The sequence below is a fragment of the Eleutherodactylus coqui genome, unplaced genomic scaffold (assembly GCF_035609145.1).
Source record: "Eleutherodactylus coqui strain aEleCoq1 unplaced genomic scaffold, aEleCoq1.hap1 HAP1_SCAFFOLD_798, whole genome shotgun sequence".
Classification (NCBI taxonomy): domain Eukaryota; kingdom Metazoa; phylum Chordata; class Amphibia; order Anura; family Eleutherodactylidae; genus Eleutherodactylus; species Eleutherodactylus coqui.
In genome coordinates, this window is record NW_027102084.1 from 3,487 (window position 1) to 17,500 (window position 14,014).

A 14,014-nucleotide genomic window follows, 5' to 3' on the forward strand; every position below is an offset into this window, starting at 1 on the left:
CTCGCGCCGTCGCGGACCACCGTCCTCCGTCTCTCGGGAAGGGGGGGCCGCCCGAGGCGCACGGGCCTCGGACGGCCAGGGGTGGAAGGGCTCCACCCCGAGGTGGCTTCGTACACCTCTTGAACGTTGGGGCCCGGCCGCTCAGTGAGAACAGGGTCTACCCGGGCAGACAGCCTGTCGGCCCCGCGGCCTGGACAGGCAGAGTGGGGAAAAGCCTAGGCTACCGGGCGGGATCGACCGGATAGCCGCCGTGGGGGAACACAAGTTGGACGCCTCGCGCCGTCGCGGACCACCGTCCTCCGTCTCTCTCCCTCTCTCGGGAAGGGGGGCCGCCCGAGGCGCACGGGCCTCGGACGGCCAGGGGTGGAAGGGCTCCACCCCGAGGTGGCTTCGTACACCTCTTGAACGTTGGGGCCCGGCCGCTCAGTGAGAACGGGGTCTACCCGGGCAGACAGCCTGTCGGCCCCGCGGCCTGGACAGGCAGAGTGGGGAAAAGCCTAGGCTACCGGGCGGGATCGACCGGATAGCCGCCGTGGGGGAACACAAGTTGGACGCCTCGCGCCGTCGCGGACCACCGTCCTCCGTCTCTCTCCCTCTCTCGGGAAGGGGGGCCGCCCGAGGCGCACGGGCCTCGGACGGCCAGGGGTGGAAGGGCTCCACCCCGAGGTGGCTTCGTACACCTCTTGAACGTTGGGGCCCGGCCGCTCAGTGAGAACGGGGTCTACCCGGGCAGACAGCCTGTCGGCCCCGCGGCCAGGACAGGCAGAGTGGGGAAAAGCCTAGGCCACCGGGCGGGATCGACCGGGTAGCCGCCGTGGGGAACACAACTTGGACGTCTCGCGCCGTCGCGGACCACCGTCCTCCGTCTCTCTCTCCCTCTCTCGGAAGGGAGGCCGCCCGAGGCGCACGGGCCTCGAACGGCCAGGGGTGGAAGGGATCCACCCCCCGCGGGAAGGGGACGCGCGGCGGCACCCGGACGCGGGAGCGTTGACCCGGGGGTCTTTACTCCGCCGAGGCGTAGCCCGGAGAAGGAGCGAGACCGGCCGGCGGGGGTGGAACACCCCCTCATGCCTCGCTCCTTCTGGGGATAAAGCGCGTCGTCCGCAGGCCGCCGTCCCCTATCCCCGCCCTGGACCGCCCGCATCGGCCGGAGCCCGAGGGGACAGGCGGGGGTCCTTCGCTTTCGGGAAAACCGTCACCAAACGTGGGGCCCGTGCCCCGCTCTCGGCCGCCCTGAGGCGGGAGAGCCCGGATCGTTCTCTCTCTCGGCGTCGGCCCCACCGACGCCGTCGCACGGTGGCCTGGGAAAGGGCTGCACCCCCTGCGCCACGCTTCTCCCCCGGAGTACTCCCCCCGCAGGGGGCTCCGCGGGGTGTCCCGACGCGCAGAGTCGCTCGCCTTCTTCCGCGGGGGACGGGAGGGACGCCCACGCGCGTCCCTTCCCCATCCTCGAGAGCCGTACGCGCCGAGGGTGAACCCGCTCGCCGGGGCGCCGGGGAGCAGGGCCCTTGTGGTCCTTCCCCGGACATGGGCGCGGCGAGGGTCCCCCGGCCGCGACGGCTCTCCCGTTGACCCACTCTCTCGCCTTGGGTGGTGGTGATGGAGGCGGCTGCCTACGCCTCAGCCCGGCATCTCGGAGGGGGGTCGCCCGGGCAGCCAGCCAGCCAGCCTGTTGGCCCCGCGGCCTGCACAGGCGGAGTGGGGACACTTGCGCTCTATGACTCTGCTCCCAGGGAGGTGGCAGAGGGGCGGCCGCGGTGCTTTGACTTTGAGCGGTCCCCACTCCAGCACTCTGAGAAATAGTCACTTTGTCAAAGACCGCACACCGCTCGTTCCCTTATATGCAAAAAAGGTGTTCGTCCTGACGTTTTGCGAGCCCTTATTTTACCGTCGTCGGCGCTATCAGGGGAAACAGGCCCGCTCCTTCCGCCTTCATGGAACCGTAGCTCGGCCCCGAGGGCCCAGGATTACCCTCATACCGGTTCTCACGACATGCGTCGACACTCGGCTCGGCCCCGGCAGCCGCAGCTCCCGCCGGCCCGGCCAGCCGGGTCCGCACCCCTGGCCGGCGCCTGGAGCGTCTGGACTTTGTCGTTTTCTCTCCGAGACTCGTCTCTGCCAACTGCCGTGGACTTCGGCGGGGGCTGCCGCGGGCTGTGCCCGGCCTCTTGGGGGTCCCGCCTGCCCGCGCAGGCAGCTAGGACAGGGTTATCAGCGCTCTCAGGGGGGCCTCCGCAGACCCCCCCACAGGTGGCTCCGTACACCTCTTGAACGTGGCGCCCGGCCGCTCGGAGAGCGGGGTCTTCCCAGGCAAGCCGCCTGTGGGCCCCGCGGCCTGGACAGGCGGAGCGGAGACAAGCCCAGGCTACCGGCAGGATCGACCGGCTGGCAGTCGTGGTGGAACAACGGGGACGCCTCGCGCCGCCGCGGGCCACCGTCCTCCGTCTCTCTCCCACTCTCGGAGGCAGGCCGCCCGAGGCCAACGGGCCTCGGACGGCGTGGGGTGGAAGGGCTCCAGCCCAGGGGAAGAAAACACGCCCGCGCGCGTTTGCACAGTCTGCCCCGGCCCGGCATCTCGGAGGGGGGTCGCCCGGGCAGCCAGCCAGCCAGCCAGCCTGTTGGCCCCGCGGCCTGCACAGGCGGAGTGGGGACACTTGCGCTCTACGACTCTGCTCCCAGGGAGGTGGCAGAGGGGCGGCCGCAGTGCTTTGACTTTGAGCGGTCCGCACTCCCTTCTCAGCACTCTGAGAAATAGTCACTTGGTCAAAGACCGCACTCCGCTCGTTCCCTTATATGCAAAAAAGGTGTTCGTCCTGACGTTTTGCGAGGCCTTAATTTACCGCCGTCGGCGCTATCAGGGGGAACAGGCCCGCTCCTTCCGCCCTCCTGGAACCGTGCCTCGGCCCGGAGCGACCAGGATTACCCTCATACCGCTTCTCACGACATGCATCGATACTCGGCTCAGCCCCGGCAGCCGCAGCTCCCGCCGGCCCGGCCAGCCGGGTCCGCACCCCTAACCAGCGCCTGGAGCGTTTGGACTTTGTCGTTTTTTCTCAAAGACTCATCTCTGCCAACGACTTCAGCAGGGGCTGCCACCTGCTGTTCCCCCGCCAATGGGTGTCCTGACCTGCAACACCGGAGGCTCAGGCGTGGTCTTGAGCAACTGCTGGTAGGTGCACCTCGGGGGCCCTCTGCAGCCAGCACACCGCTGCCAACAGCCCGCTCCCCGTCACCATCCAGCCCCTCTGCATACATCTGCCGGGGGTGCTTTTTTGACTTCCCCCATGTTGGCCTATGGGGAAAAGCCAGGGGGAAAACCTCCAGAGTCAGGCCGACCTCCTGGAACCCCAGCTCGGCCTGGAGCTACTGGTTTGCCCCCTTCCCGGTTCTCAGGACATGCATTGACACTCGGCTCAGCACCAGCCGCCGCAGCCCCCGCCTGCCCGGCCAGCCCGGTCCGCACCCCTGGCCGGCACGCCTGGAGCGTTTGGACTTTGTCATTTTCATGACTTGTCTCCTCAGACATTGTCCGACTGCAAGGGGGGTGTGCCGCGGTCCGTGCCCAGCCTCCAGGGGTTGCCCCCGGCCCCTGGAGCAGCCAGCACCCCCTCGCCCTCAACACTCTCTCTCCCCGTGGGGACTTTGAAACTTTTTCTGACCGCGAAAGCTTCGGCAAACGGCAAGGGGGGCAGCCGGCGTTCTGTGCCCGGCCTCCTGGGGTCCTGCCGGGGCACATCGGAGGCTCAGCCAGGGTGTTGAGCCACCACTGGCAGGTGCACTCAGGGGGCCCTCCGCAGACGCCCATGCACACCTCCGCAGCCAGCACACTGCTGCCAACAGCCCGCTCCCCGTCACCCGCCAGCCCCTCCGCATACATCTGCTGGGGGTGCTTTTTTGACTTCCCCCATTTTGGCCAATGGGAAAATGTCAAGGGGAAAACCTCCGGAGTCAGGCCCACCTCCTGGAACTCCATCCCGGCCTGGAGCTACTAGTTTGTCCCCTTTCCGGTTCTCAGGACATGCATTGACACTCGGCTCTTCCCCAGCCGCCGCAGCTCCCGCCGGCCCGTCCAGCCGGGTCCGCACCCCTGGCCGGCGCCTGGAGCGTTTGGACTTTGTCGTTTTTCCTCAAAGACTCATCTCTGCCAACTGCCCTGGGCTTCAGCAGTGGCTGCCGCGGGCTGTGCACGGCCTCCTGGGGGGTCCCGCCTGCCCTCGCAGGCAGCTAGGACAGGGTTCTCAGCAGGGGCTTGGATGCGGTGTCAGGGGGGCCTCCGCAGCCCCCCAAGGTGGCTTCCTACACCTCTCGAACGTTGGGGCCCGGCCGCTCGGAGAGCGGGGTCTGCCCGGGCAGCCAGCCAGCCTGTTGGCCCCGCGGCCTGCACAGGCGGAGTGGGGACCCTCGCGCTCGATGACTCTGCTCCCAGGGAGGTGGCAGAGGGGCGGCCGCGGTGCTTTGACTTTGAGCGGTCCCCACTCCTCAGCACATTGAGAAATAGTCACTTTGTCAAGGACCGCACACCGCTCGTTCCCTTATATGCAAAAAAGGTGTTCGTCCTGACGTTTTGCGAGGCCTTATTTTACCGCCGTCGGCGCTATCAGGGGAAACGGGCCCGCTCCTTCCGCCCTCCTGGAACCGTGCCTCGGCCCGGAGCGACCAGGATCACCCTCATACCGGTTCTCGTGACATACATCGACACTCGGCTCAGCCCCGGCAGCCGCAGCTCCCACCGGCCCAGCCAGCCGGGTCCGCCACCCTGGCCGGCACGCCTGGAGCGTTTGGACTTTGTCGTTTTTTCAAAGACTCATCTCTGCCAACGACTTCAGCAGGGGCTGCCACCTGCTGTTCCCCGCCAATGGGTGTCCTGACCTGCAACACCGGAGGCTCAGGCAGGGTCAAGAGCAACTGCTGGTAGGTGCACTCAGGGGGCCCTCTGCAGCCGCCCAGGGCCACCTCTGCAGCCAGCACACTGCTGCCAACAGCCCGCTCCCCGTCACCCCCCCCCAGGCCCCTCTGCATACATCTGCCGGGGGTGCTTTTTTGACTTCCCCCATTTTGGCCAATGGGAAAATGCCAAGGGGAAAACCTCCAGAGTCAGGCCGACCTCATGGAACTCAAGCCCGGCCTGGAGCCACCGGTCTGTCCCCTTCCCGGTTCTCAGGGATTTTTGGACTTGTGATTTCCGTGATTCGTCTCTTCAAACTTTGTTGGACTACAATGGGGGGCGACCGGCGGTCCGTGCCCGGCCTCCTGGGGTCCTGCCCGGGGACAGCGGAGGCTCAGCCAGGGTTTTGAGCCACCGCTGGCAGGTGCACTCACGGGGCCCTCCGCAGCCGCCCATGCACACCTCTTCAGCCAGCACACTGCTGCCAAACACCCGCTCCCCATCACCCCCCAGCCCCTCTGCATACATCTGCTGGGGGTGCTTTTTTGACTTCCCCCATTTTGGCCTATGGGGAAAAGCCAGGGGGAAAACCTCCAGAGTCAGGCCGACCTTCTGGAACTCGAGCTCGGCTTGGAGCCGCCGGTTTGCCCCCTTCCCGGTTCTCAGGACCTGCATTGACACTCGGCTCAGCCCCGGCAGCCGCAGCCCCCGCCGGCCCAGCCAGCAGGGTCCGCCCCCCTGGCCGGCGCCTGGAGCGTTTGGACTTTGTCATTTTCATGACTTGTCTCCTCAAACTTTGTTCGACTGCAAGGGGGGGTGTGCCGCGGTCCGTGCCCAGCCTCCAGGGGTTGCCCCCGGCCCCTGGAGCAGCCAGCACCCCCTCGCCCTCAACACTCCCCGTTGGGACTTTGAAACTTTTCTGACGGTGCAAGCTTCATCAAACGGCAAGGGGGCAGGCTGCGGTCTGTGCCCGGCCTCCTGGGGTCCTCCCTGGGGACATCGGAGGCTCAGCCAGGGTTTTGAGCCACTGCTGGCAGGTGCACTCAGAGGGCCCTCCGCAGCCGCCCATGCACACCTCTGCAGCCAGCACACCGCTGCCAACAGCCCGCTCCCCATCACCAGCCAGCCCCTCTGCATACATCTGCTGGGGGTGCTTTTTTGACTTCCCCCATTGTGGCCAATGGGAAAATGCCAAGGGGAAAACCTCCAGAGTCCTGCCGACCTCCTGGAACTCCAACCCGGCCTGGAGCCACCGGTTTGTCCCCTTCCCGGTTCTCAGGACCTGCATCGACACTCGGCTTAGCCCCGGCAGCTGCAGCCACCGCCGGCCCGGCCAGCCGTGTCCGCCCCCCTGGCCGGCACGCCTGGAGCGTTTGGACTTTGTCATTTTCATGACTTGTCTCCTCAAACTTTGTTCAACTGCAAGGGGGGCTGCCCCGGCTGTTCCCCGCCTCCTGGGTGTCCTTCCCTGCAACACCGGAGGCTCAGGCAGGGTCTTGACCCACGACTGTTGGGTGCTCCTAGGGGGCCCCTCCACACCCCCAGTCCCACCTCCAGGGGCTCCCCCCGGCCCCTGGAGCAGCCAGCACCCCCTCGCCGTCAACCCTCTCTCCCCGTTGGGACTTTGAAACTTTTTCCGACCGTGCAAGCTTCGTCAAACGGCAAAGGGGGCAAGCGGCGGTCTGTGCCCGGCCTCCTGGGGTCCTGCCCGGGGACATCGGAGGCTCAGCCAGGGTGTTGAGCCACTACTGGTAGGTGCACTCAGGGGGCCCTCCGCAGCCGCCCCGGGCCACCCCTGCAGCCAGCACACACCGCTGCCAACAGCCCGCTCTCCGTCACCAGCCAGCCCCGTCCGCGCACATCTGCCGGGGGTGCTTTTTTTGAGACACACTGTCACTTTGTCAAAGACCGCACACCGCTCGTTCCCTTATACCCCGACAAGGTGTTCGTGCTGACGTTTTGCGAGGCCTTATTTTACCGCCGTCGGCGCTATCAGGGGAAACAGGCCCGCTCCTTCCGCCTTCGTGGAACCGGGGCTCGGCCCGGAGCGACCAGGATTACCCTCATACCGGTTCTCACGACATGCATTGACACTCGGCTCAGCCCCGGCAGCCGCAGCTCCCGCCGGCCCAGCCAGCCGGGTCCGCCGCCCTGGCCGGCACGCCTGGAGCGTTTGGACTTTGTCGTTTTTTCTCCAAGACTCATCTCTGCCAACGACTATAGCATGGGCTGCCACCTGCTGTTCCCCGCCAATGGGTGTCCTGACCTGCAACACCGGAGGCTCAGGCGGGGTCTTGAGCAACGGCTGATAGGTGCACTCAGGGGGCCCTCTGCAGCCGCCCAGGGCCACCCCTGCAGCCACCACACAGCTGCCAACAGCCCGCTCTCCGTCACCCCCCAGCCCCTCTGCATACATCTGCTGGGGGTGCTTTTTTGACTTCCCCCATTTTGGCCAATGGGAAAATGCCAGGGGGAAAGCCTCCAGAGTCATGCCGACCTCGTGGAACTCCAACCCGGCCTGGAGCTACTGGTTTGTCCCCTTCCCGGTTCTCAGGACCTGCATCGACACTCGGCTCAGCCCCGGCAGCCGCGGCCCCCGCCGGCCCGGCCAGCCGGTTCCGCCACCCTGCCCGGCGCCTGGAGCGTTTGGACTTTGTCATTTTTTCCCCCAAGACTCGCCTCTGCCAACTGCCAAGGACTTCAGCAGGGGCTGCCACGGCTGTTCCCCGCCTCCTGGGGTTCATGCCCGGGCACACCGGAGGCTCAGGCAGGGTCTTGAGCAACTACTGTTGGGTGCTCTCAGGGGGGCCCCTCCACACCCCCAGGCCGACCTCCAGGGGCTGCCCCCGGCCCCTGGAGCAGCCAGCACCCCCTCGCCGTCAACACTCTCTCCCCGTTGGGACTTTGAAACTTTTCTGACCGTGCAAGCTTCATTGGACGGCAAGGGGGTGACCTGCGGGCTCTACCCGGCCTCCTGGGGTCCTGCCCGGGGACATCGGAGGCTCAGCCTGGGTCTTGAGCTATTGCTGGTAGGTGCACTCAGGGGGCCCTCTTCAGCCGCCCAGGGCCACCCCTGCAGCCACCAGACAGCTGCCAACAGCCCGCTCTCTGTCACCCCCCAGCCCCTCTGCATACATCTGCTGGGGGTGCTTTTTTGGCTCCCCCCGTTTTGGCCTATGGGGAAAAGCCAGGGGGAAAACCTCCAGAGTCAGGCCGATCCCCTGGAACTCCAACCCGGCCTGGAGCCACCGGTTTGTCCCCTTCCCGGTTCTCAGGACATGCATTGACACTCGGCTCAGCCCCGGCAGCCGCAGCCCCCGCCGGCCCGGCCACCCGGGTCCGCCACCCTGCCCGGCGCCTGGAGCGTTTGGACTTTGTCGTTTTTTCTCCAAGACTCGCCTCTGGCACATGCCATGGACCTCAGCGGGGGCTGCTCCCCGCCTCCCGGGTGTCCTGCCCGGGCACATCGGAGGCTCAGCCAGGGTCTTGGGCCCCTACTGGTAGGTGCACTTTGGGGGCCCTCCGCAGCCGCCCAGGCCCACCCCTGCAGCCGCCACACAGCTGCCAACAGCCCGCTCTCCATCACCCCCCAGCCCATTGCACACATCTGCCGGGGGTGCTTTTTTGACTTCCCCCATTTTGGCCTAAGGGGAAAGGCCGGGGGGAAAACCTCCAGAGTCAGGCCGACCTCCTGGAACTCCGGCCCAGCCTGGAGCTACTGGTTTGTCCCCTTCCCGGTTCTCAGGACCTTCATCGACACTCGGCTCTTCCCCAGCCGCCGCAGCTCCCGTCGGCCCGGCCAGCCGGGTCCGCCCCCCTGGCCGACACGCCTGGAGCGTTTGGACTTTGTCATTTTCATGACTTGTCTCCTCAAACTTTGTCCGACTGCAAGGGGGGCTGCCACGGCTGTTCCCCGCCTCCTGGGTGTCCTTCCCTGCAACACCAGAGGCTCAGGCAGGGTCTTGAGCAACTTCTGTTGGGTGCTATCAGGGGGCCCCTCCACACCCCCAGGCCCACCTCCAGGCGCTCCCCCCGGGCCCTGGAGCAGCCAGCACCCCCTCGCCGTCAACACTCTCTCCCCGTTGGGACTTTGAAACTTTTCCCGACCGTGCAAGCTTCGTCAAACGGCAAGGGGGCAACCGGTGTTCTGTGCCCGGCCTCCTGGGGTCCTGCCCGGGCACATCGGAGGCTCAGCTTGGGTTTTCAGCCACCACGGGCAGGTGCACACAGGGGGCCCTCCGCAGCCGCCCATGCACACCTCTGCAGTCAGCACACTGCTGCCAACAGCCAGCTCCCCATCACCCGCCAGCCCTTCTGCATACATCTGCTGGGGGTGCTTTTTTGACTTCCCCCATTTTGGCCAATGGGAATATGCCAGGGGGAAAACCTCCAGAGTCAGGCCGACCTCCTGGAACTGCCGCCCGGCCTGGAGCCTCCGGTTTGCCCCCTTCCCGGTTCTCAGGACCTGCATTGACACTCGGATCTTCCCCGGCAGCCGCAGCCCCCGCCGGCCAAGCCAGCCGTGTCCGCCCCCCTGGCCGGCACGCCTGGAGCGTTTGGACTTTGTCATTTTCATGACTTGTCTCCTCAAACTTTGTTCAACTGCAAGGGGGGCTGCCACGGCTGTTCCCCGCCCCCTGGGTGTCCTTCCCTGCAACACCGGAGGCCCAGGCAGGGTCTTGAGCAACTTCTGTTGGGTGCTCTCAGGGGGCCCCTCCACACCCCCAGGCCCACCTCCAGGGGCTCCAGCCCGGCCCCACTGGCAGCCAGCACCCCCTCGCCGTCAACCCTCTCTCCCCGTTGGGACTTTGAAACTTTTTCCGACCGTGCAAGCTTCGTCAAACGGCAAGGGGGCAAGCGGCGGTCTGTGCCCGGCCTCCTGGGCGTCCTGCCCGGGGACATCGGAGGCTCAGGCTGGGTCTTGAGCCACCACTGGTAGGTGCGCTTTGGGGGCCCTCCGCAGCCGCCCCGGGCCACCCCTGCAGCCAGCGCACTGCTGCCAACAGCCCGCTCTCCGTCACCAGCCAGCCCCGTCTGCACGCATCTGCCGGGGGTGCTTTTTTTGGAGAAATACTGTCACTTTGTCAAAGACCGCACACCGCTCGTTCCCTTATACCCCGACAAGGTGTTCGCGCTGACGTTTTGCGAGGCCTTATTTTACCGCCGTCGGCGCTATCAGGGGAAACAGGCCCGCTCCTTCCGCCTTCGTGGAACCGTGGCTCGGCCCGGAGCGACCAGGATTACCCTCATACCGGTTCTCACGACATGCATCGACACTCGGCTCAGCCCCTGCATCCGCAGCTCCCGCCGGCCCGGCCAGCCGGGTCTGCCCCCCCTGGCCGGCGCCTGGAGCGTTTGGACTTTGTCGTTTTTTTCTCCAAGACTCGCCTCTGCCAACTGCCAAGGACTTCAGCAGGGGCTGCCACGGCTGTTCCCCGCCTCCTGGGGTTCATGCCCGGGCACATCGGAGGCTCAGGCAGGGTCTTGAGCAACTACTGTTGGGTGCTCTCAGGGGGGCCCCTCCACACCCCCAGGCCGACCTCCAGGGGCTGCCCCCGGACCCTGGAGCAGCCTGCACCCCCCTCGCCGTCAACACTCTCCCCCCGTTGGGACTTTGAAACTTTTTCTGACCGTGCGAGCTTCGTCAAACGGCAAGGGGGCAAGCGGCGGGCTCTGCCCGGCCTCCTGGGGTCCTGCCCGGGGACATCGGAGGCTCAGCCAGGGTGTTGAGCCACTGCTGGCAGGTGCACTCAGGGGGCCCTCCGCAGCCGCCCATGCACACCTCTGCAGCCAGCACACTGCTGCCAACAGCCCGCTCTCCATCACCCGCCAGCCCCTCTGCATACATCTGCTGGAGGTGCTTTTTTGGCTTCCCCCATTTTGGCCAATGGGAAAATGCCAGGGGGGAAACCTCCAGAGTCAGGCCGACCTCCTGGAACTCCAACCCGGCCTGGAGCCACCGGTTTGTCCCCTTCCCGGTTCTCAGGACCTGCATTGACCCTCGGCTCTCCCCCGGCCGCCGCAGCTCCCGCCGGCCCGGCCAGCCGGGTCCGCCGCCCTGGACGGCACGCATGGAGCGTTTGGACTTTGTCATTTTCCTCACCAACACTCGCCTCTGCCAACTGCCAAGGACTTCAGCAGGGGCTGCCACGGCTGTTCCCCGCCTCCTGGGGTTCATGCCCGGGCACACCGGAGGCTCAGGCGGGGTCTTGAGCAACTGCTGTTGGGTGCTCTCAGGGGGCCCCTCCACACCCCCAGGCCGACCTCCAGGGGCTGCCCCCGGCCCCTGGGGCAGCCAGCACCCCCTCGCCGTCAACCCTCTCTCCCCGTTGGGACTTTGAAACTTTTCTGACCGTGCGAGCTTCATCGGACGGGAAGGGGGCGACCTGCGGGCTCTGCCCGGCCTCCCGGGGTCCCTGCCCGGGCCCCGTGGGAGGTACAGGCAGGGTTTCTCACCGACTACCCGTAGGCACTCTCAGGGGGCCCTCCGCGCCCTCAGGCCGCCCTCCCCGGGCTTCCCCCGGGTCCGCGGAGCAGCCCGCCACCCCTCGCCGCACCGTGTCTCGCCCCCGTTGGGACTTTGAAACTTGGCTCGCCGTGCAAACCTCTCCGGGGGACAGAGGGAGAGACCTGCGGGCCGTGCCCGGCCTCCCGGGACACCCTCCCCGCAGCGCAGGCGGCTCGGACGGGGTTTTCAGCGAGTGCTGGGGGGGGTGTCTTCGGGGGCCCCCCGCGGGCCCCCCGGGGCACCTGCGCGGGGTGGCCCCTGCTGCCAGGCACCCACTCCCTATCGACCATCCAGCCCCCCTACATACATCTGGCGGGGGTGCTTTTTTGAGTTCCCCCATTTTGGCAACTTGGCACCTCCTATGGGGAAACCGGCAGAATCATGCCGACCTCCTGGAACTCCGGCTCGGCCTGGAGCCGCCGGTTTGTCCCCTTCCCGGTTCTCAGGCATTTTCGGACTTTGTCATTTTTTCAGCACTCTGTCAATGCGGCCAGCGGGAGCTGCCGCGGTCTGTGCCCAGGCACCAGGCTCTCCAAACGGACGCCGGCGGAGGGTCAGGGGGTGTCTCGGCCAGATACTGTAAAACACTCAGGGGGTGCCCAGGCACCAGGCACTCCAAACGGACACCGTCGGAGGGTCAGGGGGTGTCTCGGCCAGATACTGAAAAACACTCAGGGGCGCACGGGGGCTGCACAGGGCCACCCCAGGCGGCTCCCCCGGGCACCCGGGCGGCCATATTGGCGGCTGGGACCCCCTATTCAGCAAACGCCAGGGGGCGCTCAGGGGCGCACGGGGGCTGCTCCACTCGCCCCAGGCCGGCCTCCCTGAGGCGGGCACATTAGCGGCTGAGACCCCCTCTCCACCAAAGACCGGGGGGCGCTCAGGGACACACGGGGGCTGCTCTACTCGCCCCAGGCGGGCACATTAGCGGCCGAGACCCCCTCTCCACCAGAGACCGGGGGGCGCTCAGGGACACACGGGGGCTGCTCCACTCGCCCCAGGCCGGCCCCCACTGGTACCCGGGCGGCCATATTGGCGGCTGAGACCCCCTCTTCAGCAAACGTCAGGGGACACTCAGGGACACACGGGGGCTGCTCCACTCGCCCCAGGCCGGCCTCCCTGAGGCGGGCACATTAGCGGCTGAGACCCCCTCTCCACCAGAGACCGGGGGACGCTCGGGGACACACGGGGGCTGCTCCACTCGCCCCAGGCCGGCCTCCCTGAGGCGGGCACATTAGCGGCTGAGACCCCCTCTCCACCAAAGACCGGGGGGCGCTCAGGGACACACGGGGGCTGCTCCACTCGCCCCAGGCCGGCCTCCCTGAGGCGGGCACATTAGCGGCTGAGACCCCCTCTCCACCAAAGACCGGGGGACGCTCAGGGACACACGGGGGCTGCTCCACTCGCCCCAGGCCGGCCCCCACTGGTACCCGGGCGGCCCTATTGGCGGCTGAGACCCCCTCTTCAGCAAACGCCAGGGGACGCTCAGGGACACACGGGGGCTGCTCCACTCGCCCCAGGCCGGCCTCCCTAGGTACCCGGGCGGGCACATTAGCGGCTGAGACCCCCTCTTCAGCAAACGCCAGGGGACGCTCAGGGACACACGGGGGCTGCTCCACTCGCCCCAGGCCGGCCTCCCTAGGTACCCGGGCGGGCACATTAGCGGCTGAGACCCCCTCTCGACCAAAGACCGGGGGACGCTCAGGGACACACGGGGGCCGCTCCACTCACCCCCAGGCCGACCTCCAGGGCCTCCCTCCCGGCCCCTGGAGCAGCCAGCGCCCCCTCGCCCTCAACACTCTCTCCCCCGTTGGGACTTTGAAACTTTTTCTGACCGTGCAAGCTTCATCGGACGGCAAAGGGGGCAAGCTGCGGTCCGTGCCCGGCCTGCTGGGGTCCTGCCCGGGGACATCGGAGGCTCAGCCAGGGTCTTGAGCTACTGCTGGTAGGTGCGCTTTGGGGGCCCTCCGCAGCCGCCCCGGGCCACCCCTGCAGCCAGCACACTGCTGCCAACAGCCCGCCGCTCTCCCACACCAGCCAGCCCCGTCTGCACACATCTGCCGGGGGTGCTTTTTTGAGAAACACTGTCACTTTGTCAAAGACCGCACACCGCTCGTTCCCTTATACCCCGACAAGGTGTTCGTGCTGACGTTTTGCGAGGCCTTATTTTACCGTCGTCGGCGCTATCAGGGGAAACGGGCCCGCTCCTTCCGCCCTCCTGGAACCCTGGCTCGGCCCGGAGCGACCAGGATTACCCTCATACCGGTTCTCACCACCTGCATCGACACGCGGCTCTGCCCCGGCCGCCGCAGCTCTCGCCGGCCCGGCCGGGTCCGCACCCCTGGCCGGCACGCCTGGAGCGTTTGGACTTTGTCGTTTTTTTCTCCAAGAGTCGCCTCTGGCACATGCCATGGACTTCAGCAGGGGCTGCTCCCCGCCCCCTGGGTGTCCTGCCCGGGCACATCGGAGGCTCAGCCTGGGTCTTCAGCCCCTACTGGTAGGTGCGCTTTGGGGGCCCTCCGCAGCCGCCCGGGGCCCACCCCTGCAGCCAGCACACGGCTGCCAGCAGCCACCACACAGCTGCCAAACAGCCCGCTCTCCGTCACCCCCCAGCCCAACTC